The sequence below is a fragment of the Esox lucius genome, chromosome 14 (assembly GCF_011004845.1).
Source record: "Esox lucius isolate fEsoLuc1 chromosome 14, fEsoLuc1.pri, whole genome shotgun sequence".
NCBI classification, from domain to species: domain Eukaryota; kingdom Metazoa; phylum Chordata; class Actinopteri; order Esociformes; family Esocidae; genus Esox; species Esox lucius.
This window is the reverse complement of record NC_047582.1, coordinates 16,166,247-16,184,981: the sequence shown is the minus strand read 5'-3', so window position 1 is coordinate 16,184,981 and position 18,735 is coordinate 16,166,247. Positions and strand designations below refer to the sequence as shown.

The 18,735-nt window shown below is 40.1% G+C and overlaps 1 protein-coding gene across 3 annotated transcripts in view; it reads left to right on the top strand.

Annotated features, from left to right (window-relative positions):
* The window catches only part of mcc (MCC regulator of WNT signaling pathway), an 87,529-nt gene that overhangs the window by 19,600 nt on the left and 49,194 nt on the right, over positions 1-18,735 (top strand). The gene's annotated exons all lie outside the window — the stretch shown is intronic.

The window sequence follows — 18,735 nt, the reverse complement described above, 5'->3', positions numbered from 1 at the left end:
TAAAATAAAACACTAGCTAGCTCCCATATAGGCATTCTCTCTGTCTTTCCCTTTGTCTCTGTCGGTCTATAAAACCAGCAGTAAAATGTTTTCCATCTGCTTTTTAGAGGAATAGTAAGTTATCTCGGTTGGTGTACATAAGCTAAGCTTGTCGTTTTTTATTTGTTTCATGGACTTCATGGCCCCTTGTGCTTCTACCCCACACATAAACCACAGATGAAAACCACAAAAACTCACACAATTAGCCATTTACTTCTTAAGATACAGGAAGTGAGGCAGTGAGTCTCCTTATAGAAGCGTGTTGTTGAGTGGCATGAGTTTCCCCGGGGACCCTAAGTTTCCATGTCTCCACATGTTAAATTTGTGATGATTTGAAATTGATAGTGGCTATCAAATTATAGTTGAAAGGATTAGTAATTAATTTACTGTATACTGGATTATAAATAAATAAATGCATTTTCTTTTTACTGAGCTTAAGAACCGCAAGACTAGTGAAATATGTTGTAAATTATTACTTTTTATGCTCTGTGCTCTTACATTAAGACCCCTTTAATCAGTACTTTGTTGAAACTCCTTTGTAAGTGATTACACCCATACACTACATGCTTGGCACACCTGTTTTTGGGGAGTTTCTCCCATTCTTCTGCAGATCCTCTCAACCTCTGGCAGGTTGGATTATAGAATGCCTCTGCACAGCCATTTCCAGGCCCCCAGAGATGTTCGATTGAGTTCATGTCCGAGGTCTGGCTGGGCCACTTAAGGATATTCACAGACTTGTCCTAAAGCCAATTATTTTGGCTGTATGCTGAGGGCCATTGTCCTATTGGACAACCAGTCGGTTGACTGCTGTGAGTCAACCTTCGCCCCAGTCTGAGATCCTGAGTGCTATGGAGCAGGTTTTCATCAAGGATATGTCTGTACTTCACTCTGTTCATCTTTCCCTTGACCCTGATTTGTTTCTCAGTCCCTGCTGCTGAAAAACATCCAAAGAGCATTATGCGGCCACCACCATGATTCACCACTCCACTGACAATTCTTTCAGCCTCATGGCTTCTTTTCTGATCTGAAATGCACTGTATACAGTTATGTGCCTTATAATAATGTCCAATCGGTTGTATGTTGTAGTTATACTTGTAAATGTGATATTTATTTATTATATTTGCTGGTTAAATAACCTGTTTTTGCTTTGTCATTATGCGTAGTAGATAGTTAAGGAAAAAAGTCAATTTAATCAATTTTAGAATAAGGCTGTAGCAATATAATGTGGAAAAAGTGAAGGTGTCTAAATGCATTCCAAATGTACTCCAGCTTGGTGAAATAATAGTTAACGATAAACTCTGTAACAATACATGCACAGAGCTACCACTGTACACCTATTAGGAACAGTTAGCTAACCTATATGCCGAAAAGACTAAGATGTAACTTCAAAGTTAGGGCTTTTATGTTCATAATTTTTTTGGTTGACAATTAATTGTCATCCAAATAGTTGTGATTAAAGATTTAAGGAAGGTGGTTTATATGTAGATTAATTTTTTTGATTTGTGTTATCAAAAAGATGGAGCAGATACCGCGTGTTGAAATGAATAAGGCAACTGTATACAAAGCTTGATTGTTGTTTATACATTAACATTTTTGTATAAGAACATTTACAATGGCTAGTAGCTAGCCAGCCATTCCACTGGCACTGTCTAATCTAGCTAGCTTCTTTTACAACTAGAGGGACACTGGGAAAGAGCTAAGATAAAGTTATTTTCTGCCTTGTTATTTCACTAGTGTTTCAGTTAACGCCTTTTCCTAGCCTATTCATTAGGCAATTTTTTTTTGTATTTTTCCAAAAACTCAAGTACACATAGATACTCATTGTCATTGAGTTAATCTATAACTGAGGAAGTGAACTGGGAGTCCCAACATTAGGTTGAACTCTCCATTTAACTCTAACTGTGCTCATTACTGACCTATAGGACTGGCTTTAACGCTTAAAATTTTTCTAGTGTACATTAGTACATTTTAAGAATCTGAAACCATACCTCTTCAAAGACTACCTTAAATAACCACACCCACCTCTTCTGTTGTTTTAGTGAACTAACACTTGCTATACTTATTATATTTGCTATTTGTATTGTCTTTTCAGCCCTGACTTCAGCTGATAATAAATTAAGTAAAGTGTACATACTACTACTAATTTGCATGCTTCACCTGGCTTCTTAAAATGTATGAATAAACTGTAAGTCGCTCTGGAATAAGTCTGATAAATCACCTAGCTGTACATGAAGTGTAAGGAGCAGAATGTCAGTTTTAGAAGTATTAAATGTCTGAGATGTTATAAAATGCATTAACTTTTAGAAGTTTAAAGTGTAACAATTTGTTTACAATATTTGACGTAGCGGAAATATTGGATTAGAAGAAGTAAGCCCAAAAGTTGTATTATGTTAATAGTAATATGAGTAGTAGGAGGGGTTATGTGACAGTAGGAGTAGCAGCATGAGGAGGAGTAGTAGTTAGACGTGTTGTTGCACATTGAGTCTAGTGTAGACAATAGTGTTGGACCACTGTGGCTGGGTCTATAAGTTTCCATAGCAACCAAAATAAGAAGGCTTATAGCTGATGGCAACCTTTATTAGGAAATGTTGAAAACAAATATGTTACTATTGCTACTAAAATCACTATATCATTGGTTTGATGGGAGATATTTTTGTTCTGATTTCAGTTGTTACCTTAGAAGTAGACAAATAGGGCAATGCCTTAACTTATTTGTGGACCTCAGCTCAAAGTGATAAAAATTGCCAATGTTTGTAAAAAGTTGTGGGAACTCTTCTACTATAATAATATAAAAATGTAATAGCTAAAAAGAGGAGGAACCTTACAATATTTAAAGTCTGTAGTTGGTCAAATGGTGAAAGTAGCTAGATTGTGAAAAAGATAATGGGACGTTTATGGTGAGGATTTCGAATATGTTACAAAATTCTTAATAGTAGTGAAACTACAAAAGATATCAAAATAAAAATACAAGCAAGTGAATCCAGACCAGTTAACACATTTTATAGTTTGAAACACATTTCTGAGTTAAACTGTGTGAGAAGAGAACATACAAAAATTTTCCAAGGCAGGTTTGTGAGTAGTTCAGTTGCCAAATGTGCTGACACAGGAGCCCTGCCACCTATGGTCCTATGAGCCAGACGGAGCTCAGCCCGGTCTCCTTTGGTTCTATAAACTCCGCCCTCAACAAAATCTTCTGAAAGTCGAATCAACTAATTAACAGATATTGTGCAGTATTCAAAATAAATTATGCTCTTATCACTAATTTAGTTAAATATATAGTAGTGGAAACAATTGAGTCACACGCGCAGAAGAATGCACAAAAAATACTTAGCAGATTGTTGAGTTACAGATTTAATATTGGGAACTGAATTAGGCTGTTTCAATAAATACAATCAGATTGAAATGAAATGGTGAGAGGACTGTAGGCAATAACACTATTGGTTAATCTTACTGCATGAGAACGACATTATGACATTATATCTCTACATTATGTGCTGCTATGAGAAATCAAAGTTGCTCCCAAAGGGAGATGGAAACAAAAATGTACGTGTACGCCAACTAAGACTACCAGTAGTTTGTCTATAGCCAGGAATGTCATGAGACTTTTTCTCCTTTACCTGTTCAATGTGTTGCTTTTGTGAATGCTGGAATTATTTTAGTTGCCAAATGCGCATGGCGTGGTAGCCAACAGAGTGCCTTTTGAAGTGATTTGCAATTAGATAAAAAAGAATGGTTGGGATTTTTCGGAAGGTTATATGAGACGTTTAGGCAGCTGACACAGGAGTCTTCCATTAAATTACTATGGGCGTTGTGGTATCAAAAGGCAAGAGGAAAGCTGGCTTCGTGAAAACCCTGATAACAATGTTAGCAACTTTTTTTGCCACAGTCAGCTCAATGAGAGCTGTGTTTAATTTTCCAATATAGGCTGACTCACGACAGTCGCAGTTATTAAGTAATTTAAGATCTGATCTCCTCTATGTTCTGTCTGGTTGAGACAGTAGGCAGCATGGACAAATAAACATACTGCAGTGACCTTAGGTGAGGTTGAGGCAGTCTGTCTTAAGGGGGAGGGCTGCCTGGACGAGACAGATGTAGGGAGCAGATGGCAGGTATGAACTACACAGCAATGTTTCAATTCTGTAGAGACTTAGTCATTCGCAGCCTGCAGCCAATTTGAGTGAGACGGGGGGGAGAGGGGGTGAATGACTGAGGAGACAAAGTTCAGTTTTTTCATAACCCACAATGTGTGTTAGAGGTCTTTAGGGACTGAGCAGAGGTTAGAGGGAAAACGATGCCTGAAAGTGTTGACACACTTACATCTTCCCCTCACTAACCCTGCAGCTCTGGTAAAGCAATGTTCAGGGGCTTAGGAGATTCCCCACAGCCCCCAGCCACTTCAAACACAACACCGGCTTTTCTTCTAGAGCCAGGAGATGGTCTTCAGCAAACCACATTCCTGCATCCACGAGTGCCTGCTACGAACCTAAACAGGGAAAGCACACTCTTTCTTATCACATGAACCGTACTTATACCATCAAACCCAGCCTGTCTGCCATGTCATTTTCATTTTTTCACTCTCCTCAAATAAAATAGAAAATGTTTCAGGACTGTTTACCTTGAATTTAGGGATGAGGTACAGCAGACTGGGTGTCAGTGTATTAAAGGAGCGAATCACACCTTTTTATTTGTTACTTTGTTTGATTGTTCCTCACCCTTTAAGAGGTTTATAGACCAGTTGAAATGAATCAATATTGCCCTACCAAGTAAATTGTAGCTGCTCATAGTGAAACTCAGTAAAATAATATAATTTTCTCCCCAATTTCATGATATCAATCCATGATGAAGGCCTTGCGTCATTGTAGTAACTCCTGGCAGATTCAGCACAGCCGATGCCGAGATGTTTTTGTTTACCTACTTCTCTCTCGGCCTATTGACTTCTTCGGTGTGAATCACCATCAAACAGCAAGTAAAAAAAGTGAAACTCTCCTTTAATGGCCACAGCAATGTGAATGTGCCACTCAGTCATCGTCTGTGCATCTGATTTACTACTGCCGAGTCCAGAGAATCATAAAGAAAGACCAGGGCACTCAATCGATGCTGGGAGGATTTGGACGAGGGGGCATCATGCCGGGGCTGGAGGCTGTACAAGCATAGGGGCTGTATTCTCTGTCCAGCCACCGGTTGGTTCTCAACCTTGATTTATGGCCCCTATGAAGCTGTCTTCTAACTCACTCAGCTGGAAACACAAGAGAAGCGGGGACTGCAGGTAGAATATACAAGGTCCTCCTGGTAAGTAACGTACACCATAACAATTACCCACTGTTGGATTTAGTAACTAAGCCCCTTTATTTCCTCATGCCTATATTTATTTATAGGTCCCTTCAGTATAGTCATGAGTCTGGTTTAAATATGCTGTCACATTAATGGCGTTATAACATATCTGAATTCATTATGGGATGGGAGGGAGACTGTGGGTTGCAGCAACATTCAGTGCGATAGTTCAGCTTAGCCGTATCTGACTATTGATTCAGTGATTGGCCACTTACTATATCAGGCTGTCTGGGGATTGGACTGAAGGCCCAGGGTTATTATCCACAGTGGTAGATTACCTACAGCAACACACTACTAATAGGAGTTTGAACAAAGCTCTGAGCTGAAATACCCCAATAAGTGTGAAGAATAACTAATCTGTCACTGCTACTGTGTCAAGTCTCTGTATTAGCAGACAGAAACAATATAGGGTATGGTCCCAACCCAATAATGAAGTAATGTCCTTACACAAACAACATTTCCAAATATCACAAAGAGATTACTATGATTTAAATACATTTAATTGCACACATTTCTTTAGCAAAAATGACTTTTCATTTATTTCCCCATCCCATTGTAAATTAAAATGATATGGATTGCAGTCATGTTTAATTCATTTCTTTGTTTTCAATTACCAATCCAAGCACTTTGTATCTGGTTCTATACATAACTTATAAGAAATGACTCTCCACAACACAATTATTCCTAGTTACTTTCCTATCCTAATGTTGTTCTAGGATAGGCTTAATCTGTGCACAAAATGTGCCTAATAACCACCTTTAAGGGCAATTTTTACTTTGAGTGATTGATAGTGGTTTTATGTTCTATTTTGGAACAGTTACACCTCAATCCCTTGACCAAGACATCAGCACACTACAGTTTCAAAACTAAGTAGTTTCATGACTTCTATTTCAACCTGTCAGACTCCTTAAAAAAACGTTTTAAGTGGCTGAGTGCTCTGTGCAAACATCAAAGTGTACACTCTGTTTAGATCTGTTTCCTTTGGGTTCACTTTGCAAAGCCACTGACCAGCATCACCACAACACTGCCTCCTCATTACATGGGAATCATTCAGAGTTCTCCTCATCCCACAGCCACTCTGCTTCCCGAGTGCTTACCAATGCACTTACTTAGAAAGCCAGCGTACCGGAGGTGTGTCTTGGGGGGGGGCTGGTACTTTAGCTGCATGCATAATGTTCCCATGCTGCTCAGTCAGATATGTCCGTGTGCTTGTTTCTAATTATTTGCCTAAGGGGTTCTCCTCTATAGGTCTCACCCATCATCCTCTCTCCACAGAGCGTGTTTTATTTGTATATATTATTTATAGCATTTTCTGGCCTTGTCTCGCTGCGTAAACTCCCAGCAGGTTTGTAAGAGTTTAGGTTTGAGACATGCGTCGTCCAGTGCACATTTACTGTATCAAAGCCATTCTGCTTGGCAAGTTGCTTGCTCAACAAAGAAGTAGTGTAAGCGTCTACACACTTGGAAGGCAGCACATTACCCATACTGCAACGGCGGTTGAGCTTGCTGGGGCTCGACCTGACACTAGAGTACGACGGGTCAAGGCAACCTGTTGGTCATCCAACCCGTTGACCTCAGGTGGTAATAAGCTATTTTAGATCATACTCTGCCGGGCCCCTAGACAGTGTTATTATTCGGTGGGCAAGAGCTACTCTGAAAGGGCCATGTGTCCTTAATGCAGAAACACAGCCGAGCCGTCCCCAGTTCTGTGGTGGTGTGCAGTGCACCTTCTGCATTTTTGGCTAACAAAGGTTGATGGTGCGTCGCCAAGTCCAAAGGGATTATTCTGGAACTGTTAGAGGCCACAACTAGTGAAGTGCTGTTTAGGCTTCTGCATGCTTGGCCAGTGGATCCTGCCAAATGCCCACGTCCATGCTGTACATTCTGTATGCTGGGGTGTTTGGAAATACCTACGGGATGTTTTTCGATTACATGAAAGTTGTCACTTACTATTTGTTAGTTGTAGGTTAATATGTGTACGGTATGTACTCTTTAAAATACCTGTTTTAAAATTGTCTGAAATGTTTAGAGACCAAGCAGATACAATTCTTAATTTCACCTCTTTTTCTTTATTATGTTTGTAATTTTATATTTTATTTGTTGGTATGTCCAGCTGCGTATTTGCTATAACTTGCTAGAAGGCAAAGAGCTTTGAATGAGTTATCTAGGCTGCTGTTACTGCAATGCTCTCTGGACTTTTTCCTCCTGTGCTTCCCACAATTTTTTTCTTCACTCAGTTCTCCCCTCTGACTGCTTCTTTTGTTTCTAGCAGGCAGACTGCAGTAGTGGTGCGTTTCTAAACAGTCATAACTAATTTAAAATCATAATTATGAATTGTTAGGTGGGGGCTTTTTAAATACATTTTCATGTACAAGCTGAGTTATACTTGTGTGTAAATTGGAAATGTTTTTGCCTATCTGATTCTCCCTACCTTGTTAAAAGGCTGTATGAAATGTATAAACTTGCCAGCACAGCAACCAGGCTGATCATCATGTCTGGATGCAACCAGGCTGATCGTCTTGTCTGGATGCGGCCAGGCTGATCTTCTTGTCTGGACGCAACCAGGCTGATCATCCTGTCTGGACGCGACCAGGCTGTTCGTCTTGTCTGGACCCGGCCAGGCTGATCTTCTTGTCTGGACGCAACCAGGCTGATCATCCTGTCTGGACGCGACCAGGCTGTTCGTCTTGTCTGGACCCGGCCAGGCTGATCTTCTTGTCTGGACGCAACCAGGCTGATCATCATGTCTGGACGCGGCCAGGCTGATCTTCTTGTCTGGACGCAACCAGGCTGATGATCATGTCTGGACGCGACCAGGCTGATCGTCTTGTCTGGACGCAGCCAGGCTGTTCGTCTTGTCTGGACGCGGCCAGGCTGATCGTCTTGTCTGGACGCAGCCAGGCTGTTCGTCTTGTCTGGACGCGGCCAGGCTGATCGTCTTGTCTGGACGCAGCCAGGCTGTTCGTCTTGTCTGGACGCGGCCAGGCTGTTACAACAAGATCCAGATACAAACAAGATCCAGAACTGCCATTTCCTTCTGTGAGCCCAAGCTCATTTAAGATGGACTGAGGCAAAGTGGAAAACTGTCCTGTGGTCTGACAAATTAAAATCTGAAATACTTTTTGGGAATCATGAATGCCATGTCCTCCAGACTAAATAGAGGGACCATCCAGTTTATCAGCGCTCTGTGATGGTATGAAGGTGCATTAGTGCACATGGCATGATTGACTTGCACATCTGCGAAGGCACCATTAATGCTGAACAATATATACAGGTTTTGGAGCAACATATGCTGCCATCCAGTAGCATATGCATTTTCAGGGAAGGCCTTGCTTATTTCAGCAAGACAATCCCAAACCACATCTGCATGTGTCACAACAGCATGGCTCCATAGTAGAAGAGTCCGGGTGCTTAACTGGCCTGCCTGCAGTCCAGACCTGTCCCCCATTGAAAACATTTGGTTCATTATGAAATGAAAAATATGACAAAGGAGACCCTGAATTGTTGAACAGCTGCAATCCTATATTAAGCAAGAATGGGAATACATTTCAAAAAAAAAATTGGTCTCAGTTCCCAAACGCTTACTGAGTAGTGTTAAAAGAAGAGATGATGCAACACAGTGGTAAACATCCCCCTGTCCCAGCTATTTAGAAACATGTTGCTGGCATCAAATTCAAAATGGGCATGTATTTTTCCAAAAGCGATAAAAAAATTTTTTTTTGACATTTGATAATTCAACATTTATTAAAAATATATATTTGTTTAAATATAGGGATAGATTATTTGTACCACATTAAATTTTTCGCTGTGTCCCAAATATTTTGGAAACAGAGTTATTATCAGTATATTGATAACACATTAAAACAGCCCTCTGTCCATAACTTCACAAATGACAATTTTAAAAAAGCTTCCCTTCACACCGTTGTCCTGTAAAACTGCAGATCGTAAGTAGAGTGCTACAGTTATTTTAGGAAATGAATTTAGCAAATAATAACACCCACTGTGAATTTGTTTAAAATGTGAATATTTGGAGAGGCCTTGAATTACCACATGAAACTAGATTCTGAGAAATCTTTTTGTGGTTGTACTGTATTTTCAATAAACATTTTTAATTAAAAGCAGCAGTTGATCTCGAGCTTTATATAAACCCACAGATAATCACCGAGCAACCCCAACCGACAAGCTATTTTCTGCAGTGCATCCAACAAAGACCAATATCAGCATCTGATATGATGAAATATGCATCTTTTTCTACTGAAGCCCGTTGAACGCATTTCCAGTGCAGCTGCTTCTAAAACGTGGTCAATAGATCTGTCATTATGAAAAATTATGTGAAAGAGGAAGTATGTAATTTAAAAGGAGAATAAAGATTTTGATACTCTTTATTTAACCGACCAAACCACTCACTAATGATGGACATAGCCACTGGTATATTGTGGGATGTTTCTTACAATAATCTGCATATTAAACAATGCATTGCCTATTATAAATAAAAAAAGAGTTAGAGTAACACAGTCACAGTAACAAATGTCTCTCAAATCTAACTTGGAACTATCTTGAGGATGGAACATTCTGTGCCAAATTGGAGAACAGTTTTGAATGTGTGATCAAGGCTGAAATTAGATAAGAGGGCCGCGGTTTCCCATCTAATGACATGTATTAGTCTGAATCTGCAGTATCCTGACGCAGCAGCTCGACTGACTGGCTTAACAGAAATCATTCATTGACTGGATTTGCTCTCATTAACTCTCTTCTCTAGGCCTTTAGAAAGTAATTAGGGTGAAATACCTGGGCCCCAGATAAAGTAATGCAAGACTGAGAATCACACACTCTCTCATATATGCGCGCACACACAGTTGTGTATTTCTATTCTTGTCAGGAGCCAGAAAATCCATGTTCCTTAACTCCAACCTCCATAATTTAACATTTATTTCTAAACTTAACCTAAACCTAATTCCAAACCCTATACCTAACCTGTAATGTCTGAACCTTAAAGTAATCTAAATTCCAGCTCCAGCCCTAATTTTAGATTTGAACCTAAACCTAACCCCCACACTGTAAAAGGTTCTTCCGAAAGATAGCTAGACTGAAGTCACACATTCCCAGAGGCAAATGCATTCATACACTTCTGTATTCAGAAACACAATCACACATACACACTTTTTTGTATCAGTTACACTCACACTGACTATCCTTTTCTCACCTTTCACTTTCTTTCCTCTGTTGCTCTTCACCAATCTCTGCAGGCAGAAACCCCAGACAAGGTTAATCCGCTACCAATGCATACAACTGACCTGGAGCATTTAACACGCGGAAATAAGGCCTGAGAGTGAAGAGTGAGAAAATGTACTTTTCACAGTGCGTTCATCTGCAAAATCAAGGGTGTCTTCAGTGTTCCTCTCAGTCAAAACAACCAGTTATTTAACAGAAATGGCTATTAATAGGGCAATATTTTAGAACGATGAAACATGCTCAGTGAGACCATTCAAAAGTTTTCTTTCCCTTGGCACAGCTCTGGGGTTGTCTCTGTCATTGAGTGTTGTGTGTGGGTTTACCAGTGAGCTTTTAGATCTGCTTCTCTAACAATATCTTCAGCTGATGCTTTGATTAAGCGAGCAAACATGCAGATGCAAGCATGCCAAGGTGAGTTGATTGCCCATTCTCAGACAGAACTTGAACTTTTAAGGTCATAAGCCTGTATTTGGGAAGACACTGAAATATGCAGAGCTTGATTTTCTATTCTTGATTTTGAATTGGTGTTTGCCTTGTATGGTTTATTTCCATAAAGGCTTATGTTGTAGGGAAGACTATTCTTTATTTAAACAGATAAAGGAAATCACATCTAAAAGTTCTGTAATTATTTTCTTTGATTCCAAGCAGGTTTTTGATTGGATTTCTGGCTGGTGCTGGTAGGTAAATTCCAGGTCAACTTGATTTAAGTTAATCCAATTAAGTCAAGTTAACTTAAAGAGCCTTGTTGTCTCAGCCCAACTATTTCTCAATTGCTTTGTCTTTGTTTGCAGTCATCACTGTGGTGTATTTATTAATTTCAGGGATATACTTACTACTGGCTAATTTTGTGCACTGTTTGATATATCTTTCATCTGAAGTGAGGTAATCCATACGTTGTGTTAAGGCAGGATTCTGCGTTTTCTACACAGAAAAAACTGAAAATAGATTTTTTTTTACCATGAGATTCAATGTCTAATTGCAATTCCCAATAATATTTTTTGTTATATAAAGTTATCTGAAAAATCGGATCGTCCAAACTTAGCTACATGCTCACTCTTCTCTGTAATACTGTGCAGTTGCAGAATAAAGCATTTTTGTTGCTAGGTTACACGGCTGTGTAACATTGTTTTACAATCATTTTGTTAGCATTGTTATACAATCATTTCACTCGTAAATTTTACCATGTTATTTGAAAATTATGTGTCAGTTTAGTAATTTGAGGGTTTAAGAAAACTACAGGGTGAACTGTTGAAATGTATGAATGTATGCTTGTTATGTTTAGTTTACAACAGATCATCTGTATCTGTACACAAGAAGTCAGGTTTAGTCAAAGCTTGACAGTAATCAGCCAATGGGCTTACAGTACTGTGTTGTGTATTCTGTCCTGCAATGTCTATAGAGTTGAGGATAACTGGAAGTTCTTTGAGATTGACTTAGATGAGATCGAGTTTGTAAGACAGAGTAGTATGTAGTCTGTAACATCATGAACAATAGACAATCAATTGCTTCGATAAATAATTGAATAGCTCTCTCCCTTGACGACCGGGTACGCAATCATTATTTCAGCCACTAAACGAAATGGCTGATTTCTAATAGAACCTTAAACCACTAAACAAAACTCTGAAACTGAAAAACACTTGCTCAAAATCACATTTTGTTGACTATTCTGAAAAAAACATGCAGATTTTTTGCAGGGAGGTAGTGCTCCTGGTTAGGAACATGCTTAATTAACCATTTAATTCTAGCTTTTGTGACAACAAATTAAATCAAATAAATAGTAAATCAAGTTTGATTATTTGTTAGGCCTACATGTAAAATGGGAATCCTACTCAAATAAATCATTAAATTAATAATGATCGTTTTTTTCTCAAGTAAATTAATCAATTAACAATTATCTATTTGTGTCCATAGCATGCCTTTTTTCTAACACACTATTGCAGAGTTCATATTTCATCAACACTATTGAGTACAATCACTATTGGCTAATATCATTTAGATTGTATTACTGTAACCTGTGACTTACAAGGACAAAGAAATATATGTTCACACAGCATTCTGTAAGCCAATTGCTTTTCTTCATGTTAGAGCACAGAGTGCATAGATTTTTGGAGGGTCTGCATTTTGAAAATGCCGACTTTTGAATGTGTCCTTGGGTAATCACATCATAGTCAAGAGAATCTGCAGGAAGTCTTGAGGCAAATAAGGAGGTATGCTGTTTTCTCCATGTTTACGTCCTGTCTGAATGCCTTTGTTGTGAGAAATGAAAGGACAAACTGAGATAATAATCCTAGCTGTGCATTTTTGTGGTCAACTTTAAATGTTTTAATTTATAAAAGTTTTTGGTTAAATATGGAATATCCAACTATACCATGAACCTATCCTGTCACAGCAACTCATCACAGATGAGTGAGAGTTGAAGATCGCAGTGTTTTTCTCTTATGCATTCACGCCAAGGAATTTTAAACCATACTGCACGTCCAAGCAGAAAGTCAGTCAGCATGTGAAGACACGCTCAGGTGACTGATGAGCTCAGCTTTTACAAGCAGCCGACCTGGCTTTAGGGATTCACTGGAGTGCAGTGAGCCAAGAAACCCCATGGTGACCATGCCGCCCTTCAACCAGGGCAATGTTTGGCCTTTATACATCACCCCGTAGAGGTCCCTGCCACATGTCAGCCAGGGACACAGTCAAGGATTGAACATAGGACTCTAAATATTTTTTTTTTTAAAAAGATACTAAGACCATTATTTTGAAATCCTATGTGTGTTGTTCCCCATTGATTTCTATCATGACCACTGGATGGGAGGATCGCAAGCCAATACTGATCTATGTTGTGAGAGGAATAAGCAGTGAGAGAAATGAGCGGTGTAGGCCTAGCCTAGGTATAGTCCCTGTTGCTAGGTAAGGGGTTTTCTTGACAGGATGGGACTGGATGTTAGTCTTCAGTCAGAAAGTATTAGGGACTTAGTGATTAAGCTCGAAGTGAAATTGTTTTTTTCCAAGTGGATGCTACACTGTCTGGGGAGGTGTAAGTCCAGACTGTGCCTGCTGAGGCCAGTTGGAGTTCTAGATCAAGGCCACTCACTCCTGACCTTTGACCCTGGACACAGGCTGTCCAATCTACTTCACTAATCTCTCTCTCTACCCATTCATCCATATACACACGCATGCACTCACTCACACAATAATCTGATTCTCTGATTCTGCATTCCTGTCTCCACGCTGTGTGAGTCAGATTTCAATTTGTGCCACCTTTTCCTCTCTTTGTGTGAGGAGAAGAGGGGGTTGGATGTCTTGAAGGGCGGTTGAGGACCCGCTAGTTTTTTGACTGGGGCTCAGTGCGAAAGCAGGCAGCTGCACAGGCTAACAGTGATTACCCCCCCCCCCCACCACCCCACTCGGACAGGAAGGAAAGGGCGACATTAACAATGAAAGGAAAAAAAACGAGAGCCGAGCATCCCCTTGTTTCAGAGGAAACTCACACAGTCAGAGCTTCGTAGCAGACAAAACTCCGACCATCACAGGGAGAGAGAGAGTATGTTGTTGTCTTGGCTGTGTGAACCCAGAGCCCATTGTTATATATTGGTACGGTAGTTCTGTTGGTGGAAACAACATGGCATGCTGGGTGGACTGCATGTGCTGCCTCTGAGATAGAGAAAAGCTATAGCCCAGAGGTGAAACGCATGCAGAGCAGAGTGCCTTCAGGGGAGAGGAGAAGAAGAGTGACGGGGACTCCAGGAGAGCCTGACGGACAAGGAGTGGAAAGGAGGGAAGTCAGGTAACAAGCTATTTTAGAAGAGGGAAGACTGGTGAAGAGTGATTTCAGAGATAGCTGGCAAGTAAAGAGTCATTTCAGAGGAGGGACAATTGTTATATAATGATTTCAGCCATAGAACCTTAATTCCAATCATGGGAAAGTGGGTATAGAGTAATATCAGAGGAGGGGAAAATATGGAGGTAAACTATGCGGAGGAGAAACAGGGAAGAGGATTTGGGAAGAGAGGCCAGGAAAGGGGGAAGGTGGAAGGGAGGAGAGGAGAGGAGATGAGACTGACGATTGTTGATGTGCGTGTGCTGATGAAAGGTGAGTTTGTTCAAGCTTGGCACCCACTCATGTGGGTATTCAGTGCTGAGGAGCTCGCAGAGGAATGCAGGAAGGGGGCACAGATGCTCAGAGTCCTGGTACTGGGTGGAGGTTGGGCAGCATGTTTTACTGAGTGGGGTGTGCTAGGAGCTGGAGTTAAAAGAAGGATAATTTTTTAGAAAATAGCATTGAGTTATGGACAAAAGGTTTGTCTTGTTTTATTTAGGTTTGCTTTAGGTTCGGTGCTTGTACCCATAAAGAGGTCTCACAGGAAGACACACTTCTCATTTATTTTCAGTGTTTGTCTCCGTCTTGTTTGGTTTTCATTTATCCAGTCCATCAGTTGTTTTATTGCTTTACTGTTTCGTGCCTGGGTATCTTATACCCAGGCACGTGAAATTATCACACAGTGATTGTTCTGTTTTACAGCATTGTTAAAATTTTATGAGATGGGCTTTGTGTGAATGGTAAATTGTGTTGATAATTTCCTAATCTTTGTGTTCATCCCTGGACAGTTATTTGTGGTGCACCAGGTGTGTCCTGTATGTTGTCACTGATTCTTTCCTAATTCACCTTGTGAGACATTCTGCTTTATGAAAATATAATTATAAATTACGTTGAAAAGCCTAAATCTGCATTTATTTTTGTAGAACACCGATGATGTTATTCATTAGTTACATGTTAATAAGTTATGATATAACTTCCTACAGATATAACTACTTTGAAAAATAGGTAAAATATTGGCATTATTGCATAATACAGCCTAAAACCTGCTTATGTCTGCTTTAGCTGCTCCCTCAGCTTTCTCGTTAAGGTCATGGTGAATGTGAACACATTCATTGGTGTGTGTTTCTCTGGCACCGCTTTGGCTCCACTTGAGGAGCCATGTTAGCATTAGCATTTTCATGGACTGGTGGGTCAGTCAGTGGGTCTGTCAGTGTGTAGCAGCGTACACACCTGTTGTCAGTGGTAGAGTAGCTGGTAATTAGGGTTTCAGTAGCGTAGCGTGATGAACATGTTCCCTATAGTGGTAAGGCACGTTCACCTCGGCCACATGGTGGGCTGTAAATATCTTTATAAACCATTTGGCATAAAGTGGGAAACTTCTGCCTGCATGCTCTGGGAAATGCTCATGGATATGGCAATTATACCCTGGCTAAGAGCTGCACTTTGACACGATGCAACGTAGAGTAAAGAAGAAGACAATTGTCTGTGCTGTGTATTTAACTCTACAGTTATTTATTTGGTTTTACTAGATTTTTTGCCAGACCTCGTAAGCGGAGCCGGCCCAGAAGAGGAGCCGGCCCAGAAGATGTACATTACTAATTGAGTGACTGACTGTCTGACTGCCGCCCCTTGTTAAACAGCGTAGTGGTTAGAGACGTGGCCTATGGAACAACAGGTCCTGCGTTCAACTCCCATCACAGTCAGAACAAATTATCCGTTCGAATTTGTTCAGGACAGACAAAAATTTCACTGGATGCAACCTTCAATAGCTATGTTATAGGAAGCCTAAAATTAAACAGTTCTGTTGGATATTAGGATTTTTTTCAGGATAGACAAACACTTTGCTGGCTGCACGATTCTCTCGTCTTTTCACTCAATGAAAATTTCAGTTATCGTCACCTATATTGATAGTTATTGTGTCAATGTCATTTGTGAATGGCTGTTAAAACGGCCAGTGGAAAAAGCCATACAGTTCATAGATGCTATTTGTGGTGGAGGTAAACTTAATAAGAAACGTTAGGTAGTTTAGCACAATGCTTTAAATTGTGTCTAGCGAAATATTCAAACTTTGAGTGATGTTAATGTGTGACAAAGTGATCTAATGTTGAGACGCTATACCGACACTTGATAAGCATGAAGTTCCGTGGTTTCGTGCCTGAAGACATAGCTTCTCATGTGGGCAACCTCGGTTTGAATCCAGTGCAGGCAATAACATTCATCACTTTTATAATTGCGGGCCGGCTGAACTAGGCTTGCCAGGTTCCTTTTCTGGTTTTTACATGTGAATATGCGTTTAATTCTAATCACATTAATTGTTGATAAAAGTAACCCAATTTAAGAAATCACACAAAAAGTGTGTAAACCTTGTACCATCACCATGACATAAAATGGCTAAAATTAGGTCCACCACAATTGGTGCAAATAATTAAAAGATCATTAGAGAGTAATTTGCGAGGATCCATCTTTCCATGAAGATTTGAAACTTGATCTGCTTTGGTATTAACCATATGGGTGTGTGGTAACACATCATGTAAAGACCAAAAGATTATTGATGCCCATGAGTCTGGAAGGGGTTACAAAGCTATTTCTAAGCAATTGGAAGTACATTGTTACACTGTCTGATAGACCACTGAGAATCTAATTAGGACAGGTTGTCCCAACAAATTCTGTCCAAGAGTTGACTGAAAGAAACTCATAGACTTTTCTAACTGTCAGAAAGAGTGTATACCAACTTGGCCTACATGGGACATCAGGAAGGAAGACAGTACTGACATTTGTCAGACAACACCAGAGTAAAGACCAAAACCACTGGAACAATTTTCCCTGAACAGATGAGGCAAAACTGGAATTGTTTGGTCGCAGTGACAGACACCATGTTTGGTGAAATAGAAACACTGTCTTCAAACAAGAACCTCATCCCCAACTGAAAGAATGGAGAACGAGGCATTGTGGTTTGGGGCTGCTTTGATGCCACAGGTTCTGGCCAACTTGTCATCATTCAGTCTACGCATGAATTCCATATTTTATGAAAAGCTGAACTGAACATGGATCCTGCAACAGGACAATGATCCAAAACAGACAGACAAAGCTACAACAGAAGGAGAATAAATGGCTCAAGGAGAATAAATGGAGTGTTAAGGAATGGCGGAGTCAAAGCCTAGATGTCAATCCTATCTAAATACTGTTTGGGGATTTGAAGCTTGCCGTTCATGCAAGAAATCCCTTAGACATGTTACAGCATTGCTGTGAAGAATCGTGGCAACATTTCGATGTAAAAAATAAATGAGAGAACTTTACTTTTTCAAATGACTGAATGTCAGCGTGGAGCTATAGCAACTCTGCAACAGTCCACTTTTGACAGACATTTCAGCCGTTACTGGTGTTTATGGTTTTCGAAAATAGTTTGTGAGGGGAGGCCCCTAAATGGTGGAGCAGTAAATTCACTACCTCGCAGTTAGCTGTGTGACTCCGGGGTTTGACCTGAAGGTATTGAGAGGCTACTGCTACACTGGGAAGAGGTGAAGGTATTGAGAGAGCGGTGGGTGGAATGGTGGCTTGTGTGGGTCTCTCCGGAAATGCCAATGCTTTTAAGGTGATTATAATCACAGAGAAATGACAAGTGACATATGGCTGGAATGCAGACAGCAGGGAGGGCCACTTCCCATTTGGCACAGAGACATTTCATCATAGGAAATAATATCTGTGTGAATGTAGCCTGTCAGCATGACACGTTGGGGAGCCTTTAAAGCATTGCCTGGCATTAACATGCTCAACTGTTGTCACAATCAGTATTCAGTAGGACACGTGTAAGTACACCACAGTATGGATGCAAAATGATTCTACACAAAGTAGTTTTTTGCCTCATTGTGTGGAATGCTCTATTGCCACTGCATAAATTGTATCCCAATTCAATTGGGAGCATATGTGGTGGCCACAAATGACTCCCAAACTGCATGTGTGAAATCTCTGTAAAGGGGAGAACTGAACCTATATCTGAATTAAGTTCAGTGAATAGAATCTCAATACAGAAAAGCTTCAGTGTTAGTAATTACCCATCAATTGGGAATGGTATGTTTTTTCCATTTGATCTATAAATAACATCTGAATAGTGCAGCTTTTCCAAAATACAATTTATAAAACAAGGTGGCACTGTTGCCTCCAACATATTCAATGAGCCCTAGCCGTGAAGAGTTCCCATGTGATCCATTTGTCCCCGGCTTCTGGCCATTACACAAATTAGATAAATGAAGCACATTGTCTTCTGTTGTCAAACACCAAACTATTTTTGGTGACGGGCAGCAAGGTGAGAGATTGCTTCCAGC